This window comes from Varanus komodoensis, unplaced genomic scaffold, assembly GCF_004798865.1.
Source record: "Varanus komodoensis strain SLA01 unplaced genomic scaffold, ASM479886v1 scaffold4, whole genome shotgun sequence".
NCBI classification, from domain to species: domain Eukaryota; kingdom Metazoa; phylum Chordata; class Lepidosauria; order Squamata; family Varanidae; genus Varanus; species Varanus komodoensis.
The window spans coordinates 21,725,538-21,746,458 of record NW_025335941.1 but is presented as its reverse complement, the minus strand read 5'-3'; positions in this window follow the sequence as shown (position 1 = coordinate 21,746,458).

Here is a 20,921-nt window from a genome sequence, read left to right as displayed (position 1 = left end):
GAGCAGTCAGGGTTGATCTCCTCTAGGACTGACCGGTTTGATCACTTTGCGGTCCAAGAGACTCTCAGGAGTCCTCTCCAGCACCACAGTTCAAAGGCCTCAATCCTTTGGCGCTCAGCCTTCCTTATGGTCCAGCTTTCACAGCCATACATTGCAACTGGGTGTTATTTACATCAGTGATGGTGCAATGTTGGATACTCTCTGATGAAATTTTCAAATATTTCTAGGATACCTTTCCAAAGCAGCTTAGGTAAATGTTCAGTAGGTTGGATTAAAGCTGGTCACATACTCCACCGCCCGCTGCTGCCGGCTGCTGCCGCTGCCCTGCCGCAGAGGCCAGGACCACCAGCCCAGGACCCTGCTCTGGCCTGCTTTCCCCAGCGCGTGTGAGAGACGCGCCGGGAAGGGGTGGGGCACGGGCAGGGGCCCTGCAGGCCACAAAGCGCTGGCGGCAGCCAGGCTGGCCTCCCAGGAGGAACCAGCATGTTGGACGGGTCCACCTCCATCCGCGCTACCCGGAGCCCATGCCACCCGGACCCCACCACTGCTCCACCGCCCGCTGCTGCCTGCTGCTGCTGCTGCCCTGCCGCAGAAGCCAGGACCACTGGCCCAGGACCCTGCTCCAGCCTGCTTCCCCCAGCGCATGTGAGAGATGCGCCGGCAAGGGGTGGGGCACGGGGAGGGGCCCTGCGGGCCACAAAGCACCGGCGGTGGCCAGGGCTGGCGGCCGAAGGGCGACGGCCTAAGGGCGGTCGCCGTTTGGGGGGCTGAGCCGGGGGCTGGCCTGGCCAGGGGCTTTGGCCATGGTTTGGTTTTATTTGTGGGCTAGTGGTGGTCTACGGGGGAGGACAGTAGGATGTTTTAATGGTTTTAATTGTTGGTTTTAGATTGTTTTTAATTGGTGCATCTCGTGCTTTATTATGATGTTGCCTGGGGAGCGCAGGGCTGCCACCATCGGGGTGGTGATGGGCAATGGGTGTTATGGTGTTGGGGGTCTAACAGGTCAGCATAGAAGGAGGAGGGACAGGTGTTAACCATCCTGTCCCTCTTTCTGGTTATTCCCCCAGCCGGCGGGTTGCAGGTAGACTTGTCAACTGCCCTCCAGGCCTGTTGGTGCTGCTGCTTATTGCCAGGTCGGTCCAAAATAAGGCAACACTCATCCATGGTTTGATCATGGATGAGAGGGCTGACCTGGCATGCATCACAGAGACCTGGGAGGGTGAGGGGGGGATGTTTCCCTCTCACAATTGTGCCCGCCTGGGTACCTGGTCCAGCACCGACCACACCTGGAGGGGAGGGGAGCGGGGGTCGCTCTGGTTTATCGAGCTTCTATTTCCCTTGTGGGGCTTCCTGTCCTCTCGAGGCCGGGGCTGGAGTGTCTCCACTTGGTGTTGGGTGACCGAGACAGATTGGGGATTCTGTTGGTGTACCGTGCACCCTTCTGTCCAACAGACTCCCTGCCTGAGCTGATGGAGACCTGGTGTTGGAGAGTCCCAGGATGTTGGGCCTGGGGGACTTCAATCTCCATGCCGAGACGGTTCTAACCTGGGCGGCTCAGGACTTCATGGCCTCCATGGCAGCCATGGGGCTGTCTCAACACGTCATTGGCCTGACCCATGAACGCGGACACACTCTGGACCTGGTCTTCTTGACGGGGCAGGAAGAGGGTGATCTGAGGATGAGGAATTTAAGTTTGACGCCCTTGTCATGGTCAGATCACTTCCTCATAAGGTTTGAGCTCGAAAGCAGCCTTTCCCTCTGCAAGGGTGCGGACCTGATTGTATTGGTCTGCTCCCAGAGCCAGATGGATCCTGAGGGGTTCCTAGAAGCTCTGGCGGATTTTCCAGTTGACAAGGCTGGCGATCCTGTCGATGCCCTGGTTGAACTGTGGAATGAGGAGATGACCATGGCTATTGACATGATCGCTCCCAAGCATCCTCTCCCACCTGACAGAGCCCGTTCATCTCCTTGGTATACACCTGAATTACAGGCAATGAAACAGGTTGGGAGACATCTAGAGCGTAGGTGAGGAGATCATGGGGTGATTCTGACCGAACACACTTAAGAGCCCATTATCAGGCCTATGCTGTGGCAGTGAGGATGGCGAAGAAGAAATTCTTCTCCGTTTCCATTGCCTCCTCACAATGCCGTCCGGCAGAGCTTTTTTGGGTGGTGCAGGGGCTGATACATCCGGGCCCGAAGAATGATCTTGTGCCACTCTCAAAGGCCCGCTGTGACAACTTTGCCAAGCATTTCAGGGAGAAAATCGCTCAGATTCGCCACGAGCTTGACTCTGCTATTTAATCAGATTCTACTGGGGAGACGCCATCGATGCCGTTGAGTACACAATTAATGGATGAATTTCAGTTGTTACAGCCTGATGATGTGGACAAGGTGCTTGGACAAGTACGTCCTACCACTTGCTTACTAGACCCATGCCCATCTTGGCTACTTAAGAAAGCCAAGGACGGGATTGGCACCTGGATCCTGTAGGTGGTCAACACCTCTTTAAGAGACGGTCAGGTACCTTCCTCTTTAAAAGAGGCGGTAGTCTGACCAGTCCTAAAGAAGGCATCCCTGGATCCAGAGGTGGCCGCCAATTATAGACCGGTGGCCAACATCCCGTTCCTGGGCAAGGTGCTAGAGCAGGTGGTGGTGGGACAACTCCAAGCATTCTTGGATGAAACTGATTATCTGGATCCATTTCAGTCCGGCTTCAGACCCAGGTACAGCACTGAATCTGCCTTGGTCGCCCTGTACGATGACCTGTGCAGGGAGAGAGACAGAGGGAATGCATCCCTGTTAGTTCTCCTGGACCTCTCAGCGGCTTTCGATACCATCAACCATGGTATCCTTCTGAATAGGCTAGCAGGATTGGGAGTTGGAGGCACCGCATGGCGATGGTTCCGCTCCTATCTCAACAGCCGATTTCAGAAGGTGGTGCTGGGGGACTATGGCTCTGCACCATGGCAGTTATGCCATGGAGTTCCTCAGGGGTCCATTTTGTCCCCTTTGCTATTTAACATCTACATGAAACCGCTGGGAGAGGTCATCAGGAGGTGAGGGCTGTGGAATCATCAGTACGCTGATGATACCCAGCTCTACCTCTTGTTTTCCACCAATCGAGGTGAGGCAGTGGCTGTGCTGAACCAGTGTCTGGCCGAGGTAATGGGCTGGATGAGGGCCAATAAACTGAAGCTCAATACAGACAAGACGGAGGTCCTGTTGTTGGGTGGCTCGGGCCTCGGGATTGGGGACTTGGGCCTTGTCCTAAATGGGGTTGAACTCCCTCTGAGGAACAGGGTTCATAGCTTAGGAGCGGTCCTTGACCCTGAGCTGTCTCTAGAAGCTCAGGTGACGGCGGTGGCAAGGAGCGTCTTCCTTCAGCTTTGGCTGATACATCAGCTGCATCCCTTCCTGGAGAACGACTGCCTGGTGACAGTGACACACGCACTGGTAACTTCCCAATTAGATTTCTGTAACGCACTCTACGTGGGGCTACCCTTGAAGACGGTCCGGATACTTCAGTTGGTGCAGAATAGAGCTGCCAGGCTGCTGATGGGGACTGGGCGTTGTTCTCATATAACCCCAGTTCTCTGTCAGCTCCACTGGCTCCCGATTGAAGTCCGGGCCCAATTCAAGGTGTTGGTAATGACCTATAAAGCCCTAAATGGCTTGGGACCTGGATATCTAAAGGAACGTTTGCACCCATATATGCTCTCCCACCCCTTGAGATCAGCAACAGATGCCCTTCTCCAGGAACCCTCTGTGAGTGATATTAGGAGGGTGAGTACCCAGAGGAGGTCTTTCTCTGCGGTGGCACCCCATCTATGGAATGCGCTCTCCAGAGAGGTCTGCCTGGCGCCATTGTTATTTGTTTTTCGGTGCCAGGCTAAGACTTTTTTATTTAAAACTTATTTTAATTGTTAAATTATTGAATTAATTAGGATTTTAAAATTTTTAGCTGAAAATGCACCGGGGGTTTTAAACGATTTTTAAAAAATTGTTATATTATCATTATTTCTGTATGTATTTATGTATTCTTTGTGAGCCACCCTGAGGCTTTGTTGCGATGGGGGCAGCATAGAAATGTTTTAAATAAATAAATACTTCTTTCATATGACATCTCCCATTTCTGCTGTTCCTCCCAGTGCTCACAGGGCCAGGCTAGATGGTTGAATGGACTGAGGGTACATTCTACTCTATGTTTTAACAAAAAGTTTTGTTTTCCACAAAAAGACATCCAAGCCCACCTTACAAGGTTAGGGTTAGGGCTGCAGAAGAATTAGTCAAAGGCTTGTATGTGGCATAGCCCAAGATATGCCTGAATATTTTAGGGTTAGTAGCTTATCAGTGACATCTTTCAAATATGAATACTCTTTAAAGCACAGTGTAAATCATGCCAGCAGCTGCCACAATATAGTCTTCTATAGAGTGTTGGGTATACATTTTCCAACAATAAGTGGACATATCAACATCACATCAAAATAAAGAGGTGTTGCAACTATGTTTTTTAAGCTAAAAAACCAAGCTATCACCAAGTACTCTGTGCAAACTTCTGCCCCTACTATCAGAAAATCACAGTCAAATGTAATTGATTTACTATTTGCTACATTTTATTATTGTACAGTGAATCACACTGAGGGCTCTTTTATGGGCTGAGAGACTTTCAAATACACACACACACACACACAGAAGGTCACTGGATTCTCAGAAGCTTCCAGAGTCAGAGATCGTCTGTTGTTCGGATGTCAGTACCATGTAATTGCACCCCTAAATGCTTATACCCTGCCTTTCAGCAGACAGTCAACAAAATGGGTGTGTTCTTTATATCAGAGCCACCATTGCATACTTTTATGTTACTTGCTGCTCTTGTTGAAAGCTGCAGGTACTTTGCTGGAGCACACCATACCATATAATACTCCTACTTTAGTATATGAAACAGTTTAGAAGCTATTAGTTGGTACTTGGAAGCAAAAAATTGAGCAGAGCTATATGGAGCATGTGATTTAAAAGATTCTGAAAAGGCCACAGTGTTCAGGCAAGCAAGAAGTGAGATGTTCTAGGTTTTCACAAATTTATTACCATGTGACAGTCATTTATTCAGGATCCTCAAATTGCACAATTCTAAGAAGCTTTGCTTGCTACATTACATAAAATGCCATGCAAATTTACAGCACCATGTAAATGTTTTATAATAGTCATTTCACAGAGGCTGACACACACACAAGTTAACTGCAGGCATCTGATACATTTCCTTTTATGTTTTCCACTTTTCGAACAGTAGATTTGTCTCAGGGTAACAGTGCACTCCAAGGAGTAATATCACACTCCTGGAATTACTTTGCATTGATTTATTCTGTCCTTCCTCCTGTGTAAATACAGAATGCAACCATATGGTAAATGTATACTACAGTGTCTTCTTCAGTTCTTAACTACATTATTATATTTTAACTGTGCTGCTCTGACAGTCTTTGGTACAGATCTGCTGTTTACAGCAAAACAAAATCAAGACTTTCTAACCATCAAAGAGCCACAAAACATGATTAAAAGTTGGATCTTAGCATTCCCCTCAAACTATCAAAGAAAAACTCATCATGTTGAATTGTTACTTCAGCAAGGAGAGGGGGAAGACAAAAGGACACTTGGCGAATATTAGCAAAAAAGCTCTTCTCATTGGCAGACAGCAAAGATCTACAGTTCTGCATAATAGGCTCACAGGTCTATAAATCTTCTTCACTCTGCAGTACTTTCTGGAGAACGTGATATATTTCTAAAAAGTTCCATCTAAATGTCACCCTGTAAGCTTGCCATGGTGAGAGCTATTCTAAATGTCACAATAGTCTCAATGTGACCTATGACTTAATTTAGGCTTTGCCTTCATCACATATCCCTAAAATGAATTTCTAAGATTAAATTGCGCATTTGGAATTTCTGGGTTGCTTTGTTTTGTTTTTGGACTCCTCATCTTCAAAGTCCAAATGTGTTCTGAGAGTACTAAATTAGTCATTCTTAGAAAGTGTGCAAATATATAAGCTGCAATGTGGAAGAACAAAAGGAAAGGAAAATGCTATAAGGCATTGCTAATGCGCACACATAAAATAATTAGCCAGCATTTGGGACTGTATTCCTATTGTTCACCCTGACATGCCCGTTAATCTCTCCAAGTCTGCATGGTGAACCTCGTCATTATGGGGGTAGTGACACATCTCTGATTTAATCAGATTCAGAAGTATGTTGGGACTGAGATATGTTTATGCTTTGCAAGGTCATAAGTTCATCTCTGTTAAATAAATAGTTATGAGAAAACATCTGCATTTGATATAGGAATGGCTCTGGATGCCTATGGGAAAAAAACTAAACATAAAAAGAAGTGCTTGCAGAAGCACAGGAGCATGTGTATATGAGTTTTTCTTCCTCAGCTTTTTTAAGACTAAGCTTCAACAATGGATCCAATGCTATAAAGAGAGAAAAGCCAGTCATTCCTTGTGGCAATGGCCAAGGAAATATTGCTCAGATCTTCTAGAAGGACTCCCACAAAACATTCATGGCTTTCCCTCTCCTTTCTACTGAGATTCACACATTGACAAATCTGTAAAGAAGCTTACATGTGCACCAGCCACAAATATGGGGAGATGGCTATTTTGGAAGTATCCATGCATGCCAGTGGTGGCCAGAACTGGACCCATGACCCTTTATTTGGTTTGAGGCTGCCCTGTGTGGTGAGCAGTAATGTGCCATAGACATTTTTCTCCAAATAAGCTACTCTTAGGGTGTGGACCAGACTGGCTCACTAAGGATGGGTTTGGGGCCCTTGTGGACAAGAGGTATGAAATGCTTTCTTTGAAGGCATGGAAGTGTGTATCTGTGCATTTTTCAGAGATCCTACTTTGCAGGACACAGATCTCTACTTTGGAAAGCTAGCAGAGAACAGGCCTTTGTTCAAAAGCATCCCCTAAGGGACTCTCAAGTCCACATTTGACTGAAAGATAAAGAACCATAAGAAGGGAGGTGCTGGACCTTGGACTTGCTTGTCAGCACATAGAACTTGGGCAGAAGATTGAGCAGGCACACAAGTCACCTGATGGGTCTTCTCAACTATAATATATTTCGGACTAATGCTGCAATCCAATGGAAAGTTTGAGCCCTGGACTCAGAGGCTTATGGTCATCCAATTCAGGGAGAGAGGATCAGCAAAGGTGATCTTCATCTTCCTATCCTCTCACCCTGCCTTTCTACTAGTAAAGCTTTTTCCCCATCTAGTTGAAATGTTTTGTATGTTGAAAGAAAGAGCCTGAAAAGACATCAGAATAGTTCATATTCTGGCTTTCTAGGTTGTTTTTCCAGTCTTAGAGAGCAGGGATTATGATTGTTTCCACAATGACTGCATAAGGGAGAGAGGCCAGCTCTGAGGTCAGAATATTTTTATTTATTTATTTATTTTCCAATTTATATCCTACCTTTTTCCTACAAAGGCTCAAGGCAGCTTACATTATTCTCCTCCTCCATCTTATCCCCACAACAACAACCCTGTGAGGTAGGTTGGGCTGAGAGTCTGTGACTGGCCCAAAGTCACCCAGTTGGCTACATGGCTGAGCGGGGGCTAGAACCCAAGTCGTCTGAGTCCCAGTCCCATGCTCTTAACCACTACACCACACTGGCTCTACCCTTGAATCTAAGGGTAGAGGATATTCTTAGGCCCTCCAGACACCATCTAGCAGGGCAGTATGTCTCCCTAAATTATTGTTATTGCTTCTACATTTCCACTGATACCTAGAAATTTGCAAATGTAATGCAGAATTGGTGTCCTCTTTCGTCTTCTTTTCTGATGAATTAGGTCTTCTTTTAGGCAATGCACATATGGCTATCCTATCCTCAGCTCAGACTACTTGGCTCATCTAACTACTAGGCTCTCCTCATCTGCTAACAGAGAGGTGCATGCCACATACACTCTTGAATCACAAGAGTCTTGAGTATTATCATCTGTCCATCCTCTTCAGGTCCCTGCCTCACTCCACCATGCATTGCAGTAATAAACTAATGCAGCTATGCAGTAAAGAAAAGATCCCATAAGATAAAAGTAAATCAGTTCTCTGAATTGTACCCAGAAGATGAATCATTTAGAGGACAAACCATTTGTTGGGTACTACTGTAAAAGACTGGAAGTGTTTCTTCAGGCACAAGGAGACTGCAAGTGGAAAAGGCTGTGGAAGGACCCTTCTGTCCTTACATTGCTCACTACTATTAAACAGATCCCAGTTGTTGTCATTATTTTTCCATTCCATTAATCTGACTTCTGCAATTCCTGCCAACTTTGTTTTAGGAAATGAGACTAGAGGTGCCCTGCAGCATTTCAGAACCCATAAATCCCCTCCTCATCCATCTGATTAAATGCCCTGTTGTTCCCCCATAACATCTGGTTGCTGATGGAGTTATATGGCAGTACAAGAAGGGAAGACTAACTGACAAGCCAATCAAAAGTCTTTAAAGGTTGCCAGTTGACAAATTGCCCAACTCACTCACTCAACAGGTGTAAAGAAGGCAATGAATATACAATGCCTACAATGGATCTAAGATCCATTTTGAAAACTAGTCCAGCAATGTGAGACCTACTTTGCATGGAGAGACTTCATATCACTTGGGAAGCTGTATTAATATTCTCTATGGTGGAAAAGCCAATGGCAGACATCTTTCCTATCCCAATTTGTACCCATCTTTTCAAAATCTGCCTTGCTCACATGGCTGAACAACACTTAGCCATATCATATGCACTCCTCAGTGGTGTGAGACTGCATCATGGGAAATGAAACATTTGTGACGTGATTAGAAAAGTTTTGTATTTCTTGGCTAGCAGATGCATTCCCAATTTTCTCTTAGTTTGTTGAAATGTCCTTATAAATTGATTCTATTCTTTTATTAGCTTCCCATTTGCACTGGAATTTATCTATATACTAATATTGGTGGACTCAATTGCTTTCTATAGGGAATCAACAAGTGGAAGGGCTTGGTGAGTGAGTGCACTGGTGTAACTAACAAGAATGATAACTAAATTAATGCAGCACAATCTGCTCTCATATTCAGATCAATGGGAGGGAGGGACAATGTGATATTATGGTATCACATTTAGTCTGATGGGATTTTTCTGGTCTGGACAGCTCTACCTAGAATAGAGAGAGCAGATAAAAGAGGGCACAACTTTGCATATCCTTTGCATGTACTGATGCATATGTACAGATGCATATTTAGAAGTTATATGCATTTATATCCTGCCTTTACTCCACTTTACTCCTCTTGTGATGAACCCAAGACAGCTCCTTTATTCCTTTTTATTATCACAACAGCAACCCTGTGAGGTAGGTTAGGCAGAGAGTGAGTGGCAGGCCCTTATTATGAAGACAAATGCACTGGAACACTTCTTTGGGGTTTTATGCTTTAGGTGATGTAAGTGCACAAGACTTTTTCCTGCCCATAGGTGAAGTCTTCCACTAAGGGCAATACTTGAAAAGTCTTGCTGCACCATTTAAACACCATTTTATACCTTTATCTGTTCATTCCTGTGCATACTGCTAAGGTACCTGTAAAATGGAATAATCAAGATTAGGAATTCATGTTTTAAACTCTTTAAAAGCTTCTTTTCCATTGGAAAATCCTGGAGTCATTTTTGTATTCTAAGCTCCTGTTTATGATCATTTGCTGCTTTCTGTCTGCAACCTCAACATCTGAGACTTACAAGTCATTTTACCTTAATTTGAAATTATAATAAACCCTTTCGGTCACATATTTTAAATCTAGTTCAATATGCATAAATTTATGCTAGGGCTCTTCTGTGTGTTATTCCCATATGAGTATCTTAGCTAAAAGGACACCCAGATATAAGGAACCATGTATGTAGTTTTCCAGGAATTTGTTTGTCTTCCACTTTTTTCTGACCCTTTTGACCATAGAGGGGTGTTATGTGATAGTAAATACACAGAATGCATTTCACGTGTCAATTTAACTCTGGAAGACATTACTGAAGTGCCTTTGTTCATCTGTCCATGGCAACTGCTTACCAAAAGATTTGATGTCTGAGAATGCAGGGTCAGAGTCCCAGAGAAAATGCACTAAGGTCTATAAGATGTAGAATATTCACCAAACTAGCAGAATGCCCTTGTCAGAAGAAATCATCTCTCAGTAGCAATAGCATTCTGACAGCTCAAGGCTTAGAACATACTGTTGGCTCTTCAGGCTTTAAAACACACAGTTTTCCAAGCTCTTAGCAATATAGTCTAGCTACCCTTCCCAAATTTTTTGTTTTCTATTAAAGAACATCCGAAAGGAAGGATGGGGGAAATAAACCATGAGGCATTTGCTGATGATCCATAATTTAAGATGTGTAATTAAGTGTCCTGCCTTGGAAATGTTTGTCAAGGTTAATTTAGATGGGAACTGAGGAGTCAGGTGGGAAAGGAACTGCATCCAGGATCAAAGATGTCATTAAAAATAATTAATGGCACAATCCTATGTAACTTTCAGCATGCCCAGCATAGCTTGTATTGTACACATTTTCTCTATCTAAACATGTAAAGGGTTGTGCCTTGAGGGTATAATCTTATAAACTCTTCCCTGGGAGTAAGCCTTATTGAAATCAATAGGACTAATTTTGGAGAGATTATAGGGTTGCATTTTGAGATGCATGAATAACAGAGTTCACAGGAACAATAACTGGAAGAAATGACATTGATAAGCAAGGTAGGGAAGTTCCAAGCCATAAGAAACTTCTATGCTCAGATATATAAAATTGTTCTTCCTTAGAAAGCCTGTGCCATAGAAACAGACTATTATTCTGAAACTCTGGAGTGTGCAGATTATTTGTCTTCATCATCAAGATCAAAAACTCCTGTAAGTTCTCCTTAGACAAAACGTTCATGCATGCAGGTTTGAAATTGTTGATAGGTTTGTTTTTGACTGTGTAAAATCACTGCAAGATGTGTTTGCATGTGAGGTGGTGGTGGGGCCTAAGCACTTTCATGCACGGGGCTTCTCTTCACATTCCTCAAAGCAATTCAAAGGAACAAATACAATAAATAAATACAACACAATACTGACCAAATCCTGGAAAAACTGTGGAAAACTACTGCCTTCTCATATTGTCAGTATTAGTGACTGACATTTTCTCTTGATGTTGTAAATAGCCATCTTTACATGCAGGAAACACTGGAAAGCAGACATCACTGTAGAATAACAGAAATAATCCTATGCCCATTTTCCTAGGAATAAGTCAGTACAATGCACTTCACTGTAGACTCAGACTTCCCAACCTGGTGCCCCCCAGATGTTTTAAAGTCTGAATACCATCAGCTTCAGCCAACATGGCCAATGGTCAGGAATACTGAGAACCCTCTTCCAAAACTTCTGGGGGGCACATGACTGGGGAATGCCTCCCTGACCCTTCAGAGCTTGACAGCTTCAAGCTGGATGTCCAAAGCCACGTACACAATAAGCAGAAGTAAGAAGTGGTGTGTTTCTTCATGGTGCAATTCAGACTAACAGTTCTCTCAGTACACAGAAAGAGAAAATGTCAGAAAATATTAAGATAATGCAGGGGTTTCAGTTCTGTCTATTAAAGTGCCCCTGATCCAGCATATGACTGTGGACTGCTGCTCATGCTCCCTTTCAGGCTGAAAAGCATGTTTTGAAAGCACCATCTACAGCCCTGATTACCCCTTTGTAGGAGAGAGTAGCAAAGGACCAAAGTCCTTCCTTCCTGTTCCTCGTCCTCCCTAAAGTGTCCCCTTCTGTGGTTACTTGAAGCTCACAGGGGAAGCCAGCAGCATCTGATGGAAGTCAAATCAAGGCAGGTCAATTCTATGCAGTAAGCATAGACAGGTCACAGTAGAAAAATTCTGATTAAGCAATATGGTCTGGTCAGAGTAGACAGGGCACAGCAAAACGTGCAAGCTCAGGGCAAAAGAAAGCTCATCGTTATCAGAATCTTGTGCTGAACACTGGAAGGACTGAGTGCCAGGGATGATGAGACTAATGGGAAGGCTGCTTGTACCAGAATTCAGTTGTTATACAAACTGGAAAAATATATAACAGTGGAGTTCATGTAGAATGGTACACACACAATACATCAAGTTTATCTGAGGTGGGATGTTGATGTGTAAATTATCAATTCTGGCAGCACCTACCATGTTGAAAACACACTGTCAGAACTATTGATTAATTTTATGCATGTTTACTCCCACTATTACTCTTCCAGTACTAAAGCAAAATAAGACACAGATAAGCACTCATCTCCTTTCTTAAATAGAAGACTATTGGGCAGTCTCTCTCCACTGCTGTACTAAATCAGTCCCAAACTCTTCTACAACTTTATTTTAAACTCCTGATAAATCCCTCATGGTACTGAACTTGGTAATGCTACATCCATATTAATTCTGCAAGCTCCTTCTCAGGAACAATCTTATTTCCCTTTGCACTCTCTTCTCATTCCTTGGCACATTTATAGATGTTCCTGGCATCTGTGTCCCATCCTTCTCCCTGAGTACCAAGGCCAAAAATGCAAGTGCTTTAGAAATATTTTCATCACTTCCCAATAAATAATTTTTACTGTGTCAAAGACCCTTTGCCAACTGTATTCTGCTCCCTTTTCTACTTAAGAAGTCTTATTTTATCTTACCTTTTTATGCCATCCTTTTTCATCCCCCTCCTTTGTTTTTCTTATCAATTTGTTACACTCACTCCACTTCATTCTGCATTCTTATCAACCCTTCCCTGTACCTGATGTTTTATACCCCTCATATTCCCCTTTTCTTATCCATGATTGCATTTTGTATGTACTTGTTCTCCACCTTGGCCTTTTCCCTGACTTCTACTATATTTATTGTCATCTGACATGCATAACCTGCGCACAGCATTTAATTTAGCTTTGAAAACTTTCTGTTACTCTCTGTACACTGTCCCATAGGACATTCTTCCATTCAATTTCATCCAGTGTTTCACATATTCCACCAATTTTTTCTCTGTTGAAATTCAGTGTTACGTAAGCGACGTGCCTCACGTGTCCTTGGAACTGTTTGCATGTAACAGTGCCGCCATGCCAGGCAAGCGTGCAGAGTGTGGCACCTCAAAGGAGTCTCTACAGTGCCGCGCCATTAGCGGCCTGCACTTACATAGCCCAGAGACAAGCTAACAACCCAGGGTGGCTTGGGTGAGCCATCTTGACCAGAGCTGTATCTCTCAAAATTCTCCAGCCTATTGTTCTAGTGGGAGGAGAAATCTCATCACTTTCTCCCAAGTGATGGGCTCCCCATTAGCATGACTTGCAGAACAGGTCCTTTATTTTTACATAAGGGGTTTTTCTTGGGGGGAGGGTCATGCTTCATCCTTAACTGTGTTGGCAGGCTGGCTTTCATTCTGTATCCGCCACAATATGTGTGTAATGCCTAGCTTCAGGGAAGAGCGAAGAAGTGGAACTAGCAGCCTCTGCTGTGCAATTTTCTGAAAGCTTTCTTCACCCATGATATGATAAGATGAAAAACAGGAAACACACACACACACCTTGGCCAGCAAGAAACACAACCACAAACTGTGACATTTCTCCAAAATTTCTTCTCCATCAAGGTTATTTTCAAAAGTTTCTGTCAAATTGAGGAGGCGGGGGCGTGGGGTGATATGAGCTAGGTACAGGATGTCCTGGGTTGCAAACAAGGCTGTATGACAGTTCATTTGCAAACATGGGTTGTTCGTAATTCAGATGTTCCTTACTTGGGACTGCCTGTATTTTATTTATTATATTTTTAAGCCACCTATTAACCAAGTTCTCTGAACTCTGAGTTTTCATTCTCTTCCCTTGAGTCACCTATAATAGAGTGTGGTTTCTCTGTGGTTTGTTAATCACCCTAGCCACCCACCCTTGCTGGGTTCACTTGTAATGACAAGCCATGCCCAGTGATGATAATCAGGAAAATCTGGCAGCTCAACACAACATGTAAGAGGGTGGTTAATAAACCATCATGACTTATTAATCCCCTGTGTTAGAACTCTTAGAATGAATATACCAGTGCATTTGCTAGCAGGCTAGTATACTATCTAAGCCATTTTTAGCTTGATAGTGTATGGAGTGGGAGTGGTTAAAATCTGTAAAAATACATATGTGAGTTGAATCCAAATTGAGTCACACTTAAAACAGGACTACTGAAATAAATTCAACTTAAATTAGTAATGATTAAGTCTCACATTTTTCAGTGGGTCTAGTCCTGTATTCAGCCAGTCTGTATTCAACCCTAGAATTTTGGACTAGAATAGTTGAATTGTTTCTTCCCACGGTAGAAGTCTGTGCAGCTATGATGCATAAATCTACTGTGTGAATTACACACAACAGGGAAAGGTCCCTTCAGACACATGTTTGTCATTACACATGTGCACACGTGAATTCTTTTGTGAATGAAGACATGCAGCAGCACCATACAAAGCTTTATGTTTAGCCAGGCAACAAGGGAAATTGCAATTCTAATGTATACTAGAGCCACATAGATGATTTAAGATTTAAACCCTTTCAAGGTCAAGCCATACAGACATTCTATCTACCTTCCATGCTCCCTGTAGTCATATCTATATAGGAAGCCTTGTATGAACCAGGCCTCAAACAGGGTTAACCTATCCTTTTCTGAGGCTATCTGCAATAAGCATTGCAGCTGAAAATGTATTACTACAATCTTGAAAATCACTAAGAACTGTGGTATTTTGTGTAAATAGTTTGATTCACCTGGGGTGCACTAAGGAAACACTGTACAAGATTTAAGGATTTACCTTCCCCAACCTAGTGTCCTTCAAATGTGTTGGAGTACATCTCTCAACATCCCTAGTCATCATAGTTATCTACTAGCTGGCAATGTGCAATGTATTTTGGGGGGAAATGGTATTTTGGTACAGGGTTCCCTTTCCCATCTATGAAAACTCACTTCATGCTCTCTGTTACTTTTTCTAATGGAAGCATAGTTGATTCAGTCCAGCAGAAATCTTGAATTGTGAAATTGCAAAAAGGAAATGTTGCCATCTAGTGGCTGACCCAGATTTTTCACCTTGCAGACAGGGAAGCTCCAGACAAAGACTCCAATTTGTTGGCTAGATTCATTCTGCTGATCAAATATACATATGCAGACAGAGAACAATAGATGCTCAGAGCATAGACTGTACTACAATAGATGCAAAATGAGATTTGATATGATACTATCTTGAAATACTGAACATAATATGGAGCAAAAGCATGCATAACATTAAGTTCTAATCATGCACTAGAAAATGGTCCTAGAAAATAAAATTCTGATTTTGACAGAATGAATTTATGGGAAGAAGCCAGACATGTGCTGTGTTTGAGCAATGTACAATTTTCAGCATATTAAATGTTTAAAAACCAATCAAGCTAGCTGTAAGAAGAAACAGTATATATGTCTTTTTTGTAAGGAAAATAAATGAAAATAAAGGTTAAATGATATCATTCATACCAGTATTGATAATACATTCACATAACTTCCATAAGCAAATATAAAAACAATACATAGTAGTCTTTAAACCAATTGTGAAAGTGTTTTAATGAAAATAACTTTTGTCAAGAAAAACAATTCTATGTAATTTACATTTTCCCCATATTTGAGTCCTTTCTATCCTGTTACTTCCTCAATGGGATTTAAGCTAGTTATTGAATCCCATTGATTTTAAAGGCTTTAAGTATGACTAAATCTGGATTTAACCCTGTTTGTGTTGGTTATGTCAGCTATATATACAATCAGGTTGCTCTTTCAACAGCAAAGTCGAAAAGAAAAAGAAGAGAGGAAAACAGGCAACCTACTTGATAGTGGGCAATGTGTTTGATCTCACAATACTTATTTGTTGGACCATGGGTAACATATATTCAGTCATGAAAGACCTGCCAGTTAAAGACCACTGATAAGGCTATCTCATGTAGATGCAAGCTCCAAAAGTCAAGAAATGGGAAAGTAAGGTTGACGCTTTAAGTGCCATGCCCTGTGATCAGCAATTATGCTGTCCAATGTGCTCACTTGCAATTTATTATGCTCACTTGCAACTAAACTTCTATGTAGCCATGTGTTTCCCTTGGGACTTCAGGCCAAAATCCAGATTGGGCAACTCCAACCAGCAAAGGTGTCTCACATTATCCTGGTCCCCTGTTGTGTTATGGAGTATCTGAGCCTTACCGGGTCACTAGAGGAAACCGCCATGCAAGTTTGCTGCTTACTGACATGGTGCCAGATGCAAAATGATGCTAAAGGGTAAAAGCAATTGCTTACTTCATCCCATGAACTGAACACTGAGAGAAAACTATCCATTGCACAAATGAGGTAGCATGTCACCAAGGGTTAGCTTTTTTAGTTTCTGTAGTGCAAGAGTGCATGGCCCCAATTCAGATAATGAACCACCACCATTTCCTCTGAACTTTTCTCCACATCTGCATGCAGAGAGGGAAGGGGAAGGGGAAGGGGAAGGAGGAAAGGTAAGGAAAGGAAAGGCTCCTTTGGCATCATAAGAAAAGCCATACTAGATCAGATCAAGGGGGTCCATCTATCCCAGCATCCTCCTCTTAGTAGCCAACCAACTGCCTGTGGGACACCCATGACTGCACCAGGCCCCTCCCCATGTTCCCCACCAAATTGATAGACATAGGCCTACTGCTGGAGGTAGCATAAACTATCAGGACCGGTAACTATTTATCTGCCAAGAATTTGTTCAATCACTCTTTACAAATTGGTAGTCATCACAACATCTTCTGGAAATAAGTTTTATACTTTGATTATGCACTGTGTGAAGATTTTACCTGTCATCTGTTCTGAGTCTGCTGTCAATCAGCTTCATGGAATGGATCTGGCTTCTCATATTATGAGGGAGGGAGAAAAATGTCTCCTTGTCCGCTTTCTCCAAACCATGCATATTTTTGTATTTTGTTTTGTTTTTCCACATTTAAGTTTCTGGAGAAAGTCTCTGTATCAGGTGAAAGATCACAAGTTCCTCTAGCCTAGCTAGAGGCTCACTCAAGTCTGAACTTTCTGATATTGTCCTTTGTCCTGTCTATTAGGGTAGCATGGCACAGAAGGAGAAGGTAAACACCCAACTTCCATGCAAGGAATGTGCTGCTGAGAGAGCAAGGCATGCACATCTCAACATATACCATCTTTGTACACGATTCATATCTTGAAAAAGAAAGGTACAATAAACCCCCGCGACTTCAGTCTTTCGCGGCTTCAGTCTTTCGCGGGATTTTTCTCCGAGCAAGTCCAAGCCGATCTCTTTGTGAGTAAGCCAGCACCTTGCAATGCAGCAACTTGCTCGCAAGGAGATTGTTTCCTCCGAGTTTGGACTCTCTTAGAGAAAACGATCTCTGCACATGCACGCCCCTGCCCCTGCCTCACCACACATGCGCGCCTGCCTGCCCCCCAGCCTGGTCCAGCCTGTGCCTCCCACCTGCACCACCTTGGCAGCTGGTGCCCATCGCTGGCACCAAATTCATAATTTTTCATAATTTGCGGGTGCTTTAGGAACGTAACCCCCGCGAATTTCGGGGGACTACTGTATAGCAGAGTTTACCTTACCACTAGGCAGAGTGAAATGGCTAACTCAGGCAGCAGATGCTATGTGGTAGGGAACAATAGAGAGATATTCAGAGGATAGAACTGTCTGTGACATTCAGTCTGTCCTGCACCCTCTGAGCTACACTGTTATACTTGGTCTTATGGAAGAGGATGCCCCATTGCCAGAGCTGAAGAAAGATTCTACAGCCAATATGACTGGCTTTTGTACATAAAATGAGAGGATAAACCATCTTGGCCTTGACCTACTGGGCTGACTCTGGGACACAGGTCTCTTATTTTTGGTGTAGGCATGTAGGCTCCCATGTAGACAGGACTTGCCAATAGCATGGGAGATCCAGGCAGTGTGATCCTGCCCTGTACATACAGCTGTATATACTTTGTGACTGTCCACACCATGCTGAAGCACAACTTGCCAGTAAATTACATAGAGAAAATAATTAGCACTGTGACCAAGTCATAAATTTAAGGTTTATGTTGGCAAAGTAAGATAAAATAAATAATATTGTGCTCGTTTCACTAAACTAGTATTTTACAACAGGCATGTTGAGAATGGAAAAGAGAAATGGAAGACACAAAATTTCATTCTTGCATCAGGTTTTAACTAGAAGCTGCAAGGGTTAATCACCTATTCTTCTGAACTGGATGCTTATTCTGGATGTCAAAACTAGGAAATTACTTTCATTCCCTCCAGTTGCATTGCACACTTCAGTAAAGGAAGGTGAGTTCACTATTTTCAGGTTCATTTGGCTTGGTATATCTTATTCATTCACACGCATCATCCAGTGGAATCTAAGAAGTAAGGAGTACTATTACAAAACAAAATAGAATTGGAACACTGTAAAAAAAGTTGACTTGAGAATTCCATTTTCTCAGCCAAGGTGAATTACAAAGCATACCTACTGTGCTATATTCTAAAGGCACGAGTAACCTGCCCCATATTTTAATGCAGTGTCAGCAGCTTAACAACTGCTATTCATAAATATTAGATGCTCTTAACACTTTCAGGTGTTCTGATCAACCTTTTTTTATGAGAGTTGCTGTTCTACTTATCTTGTGCCAGGTTTTAAAGTTCAGTTAAATTTGTAAGAACATGAAAATGCTGAGACCTCTTCACCTTGTCTAGTCTACATAGGGTATGGAATGTGTCCATTTCATGGCCATTAGGTATTACAAGAAATAATGCCTTCTAATATTGAATTTACTATTTCCCATCTGCCATGTTCTTGGACAAGTTTGTCATCATATATTGTTACAAGGATTACATTTTATACTACCTAATATTGACCAAAAGCTGTGTCAGTCTCTAACTATCCAATACGCAGAAACCCAGCAATGTTCTACTGTGGGGTGATGGCTCATACTGAGGTATATAAATCATGCAAAAATAGTCCCAAAATAAAAAAGACAAAGCAGGAGCACAACTTTTTATACAAATAAATGCAGCGATACAAGATTAGATGTGCCTAAATGAGGCTTAAGTATGACATTAATTGTCTTTAATACCCCCTTATCTCAAATCAATGACAGGAGATAGCAGCAAATAGAAAATAGGGAACCCCCAGGGTCTTATTCACTTCACAGTCTGAAGGTCTCCTATCTTTGATGTATATGAATTCTGCAGTTCTTATTTTAAGTGCTAGAAAATTGTGGAGCTGGGCCAGGAAGTGTTTAGCCACAAACCATACTAAATTGATGTCCTTACTCGAAACCTTTCACAAAGGTTTACCCCGTCTCATAACCTTTTGATCCACCGGGTCACACTTATATAGTAGAATTGTTGAAGATCATTGCAATTTTTCAAGGAATTAGTAGTGAACTATGATTGCTCTTTGAATGCTTACATATTCTATTGGACTTGGGCCCTTTAAGCAGACAGCTTCTTGTCCTAGTTTTGTTCTAGTTAGTGTGAGATGGTATAGCTTGAGATTTGAATGGAATGGTGTAACTTGGTGTCCATCTGAGTGGATGATGTAACATGGTGTCCTGCAACAGCAGGGAGTTGGACCCAATGGCCTTCACGTCCCCTTCCAACTCTACTATTCTATGATTCTATGAGATACTAGCATTTACTTCTAGATAGCCCTTGACAAGATCTTAGTCATCTCTTTTGAGAAAAAACAGGACAGCCATATAGTTATCTATGCTGGCTGCTTGCTATTGGCTAGAGCTAACACTTTCACTTTGCAAAGATGTTTACAACATTCTTGAAGTTAATGATGTAGCATAAGAGTATTTAAGTCCCTGAACACCCCACCACCACCCCAAGGAACCTCAGTGCCAGTTGAGATCCAGAAAGGTTCTGTGTACCAGGCTGTGACAGGCTCTATCAGCTGTCATTCTGGCGTGGCTCTTGGAAACTGTAAGGACATAAGCATTATAATAGTGGTCTGTATTTTCTTGCTACAATTAATGTCCTGTAGTGTTTTGCTTTCTTAAATTAAATTAATTAAATTAATGTTTTAATTTCTGCTTCCTTAATAAAATATTCAACCTTCATCCACTGGTGTGTTCATGGTTTCTGAGTCCTAAACGCAACAACTGCTGCCTCTTGGGAACACAACTAGGTGATGGCCTATTTTTCTGAGGAAAAGGAGGGAGCAGCACCAAAGAGAATGGATAAAGCCAATGCTGAGAAGCTGCTCCTCTTCCCTGAGAATTCCAGCTGAAGCTTCTATCCTACACCCTTTCCCTTTTCTTGCAGGACAGAGTTCCTTATGCCAAATGGCCCGTCCTCCACTCCCTTAAACTACCCTGCTGTCCTTGAGTGCAAATCAAGACCCTGTCACATAGGCAATGCTGAATTAAGTTTTGCTTGCCAGTCCAAGCAAATGTTCATGGGCATGTGTCAGGTTTGTCCTTTGTCTCAAGAAAGAAAAATTTTTGGGCTGCTCCTGAAAGTGAGACAAGGAAGTTTGCACCAATAATTCTAAGACAGTTACTTCTGAAGTATGCTAAAAATTCTTTGGTTGTGGTGGTTGTTATTTGCTTGAAGAAGGTGTTGGCTGAAATTAGTCTGGCTTTTTATATCTAACTACAAAAGTTCTCATACATTCAAGTATCATGTTGAGGATTCACCTCTTTTCTTCCTGATTTTAAGAACCTTTTTCAAACTTCACACTGCTGTGAAGAACTGCTCAGCATGGAACCAGGAAAGTAAAGAGCACAACTATAAAACTGGAGTGGGCCCATATAGCAGCTGATGAAGACTTTGGCAATGCTTCCAGCTGAAAACTGGCTGTTTCTGAGAGTTGAGGTAGTGGGTAGGGTAAGAAACTGATCATTCTTTCAAGTAATCAAGATTTAAGCATGTCTGAGTGCAGGAACAAAGGA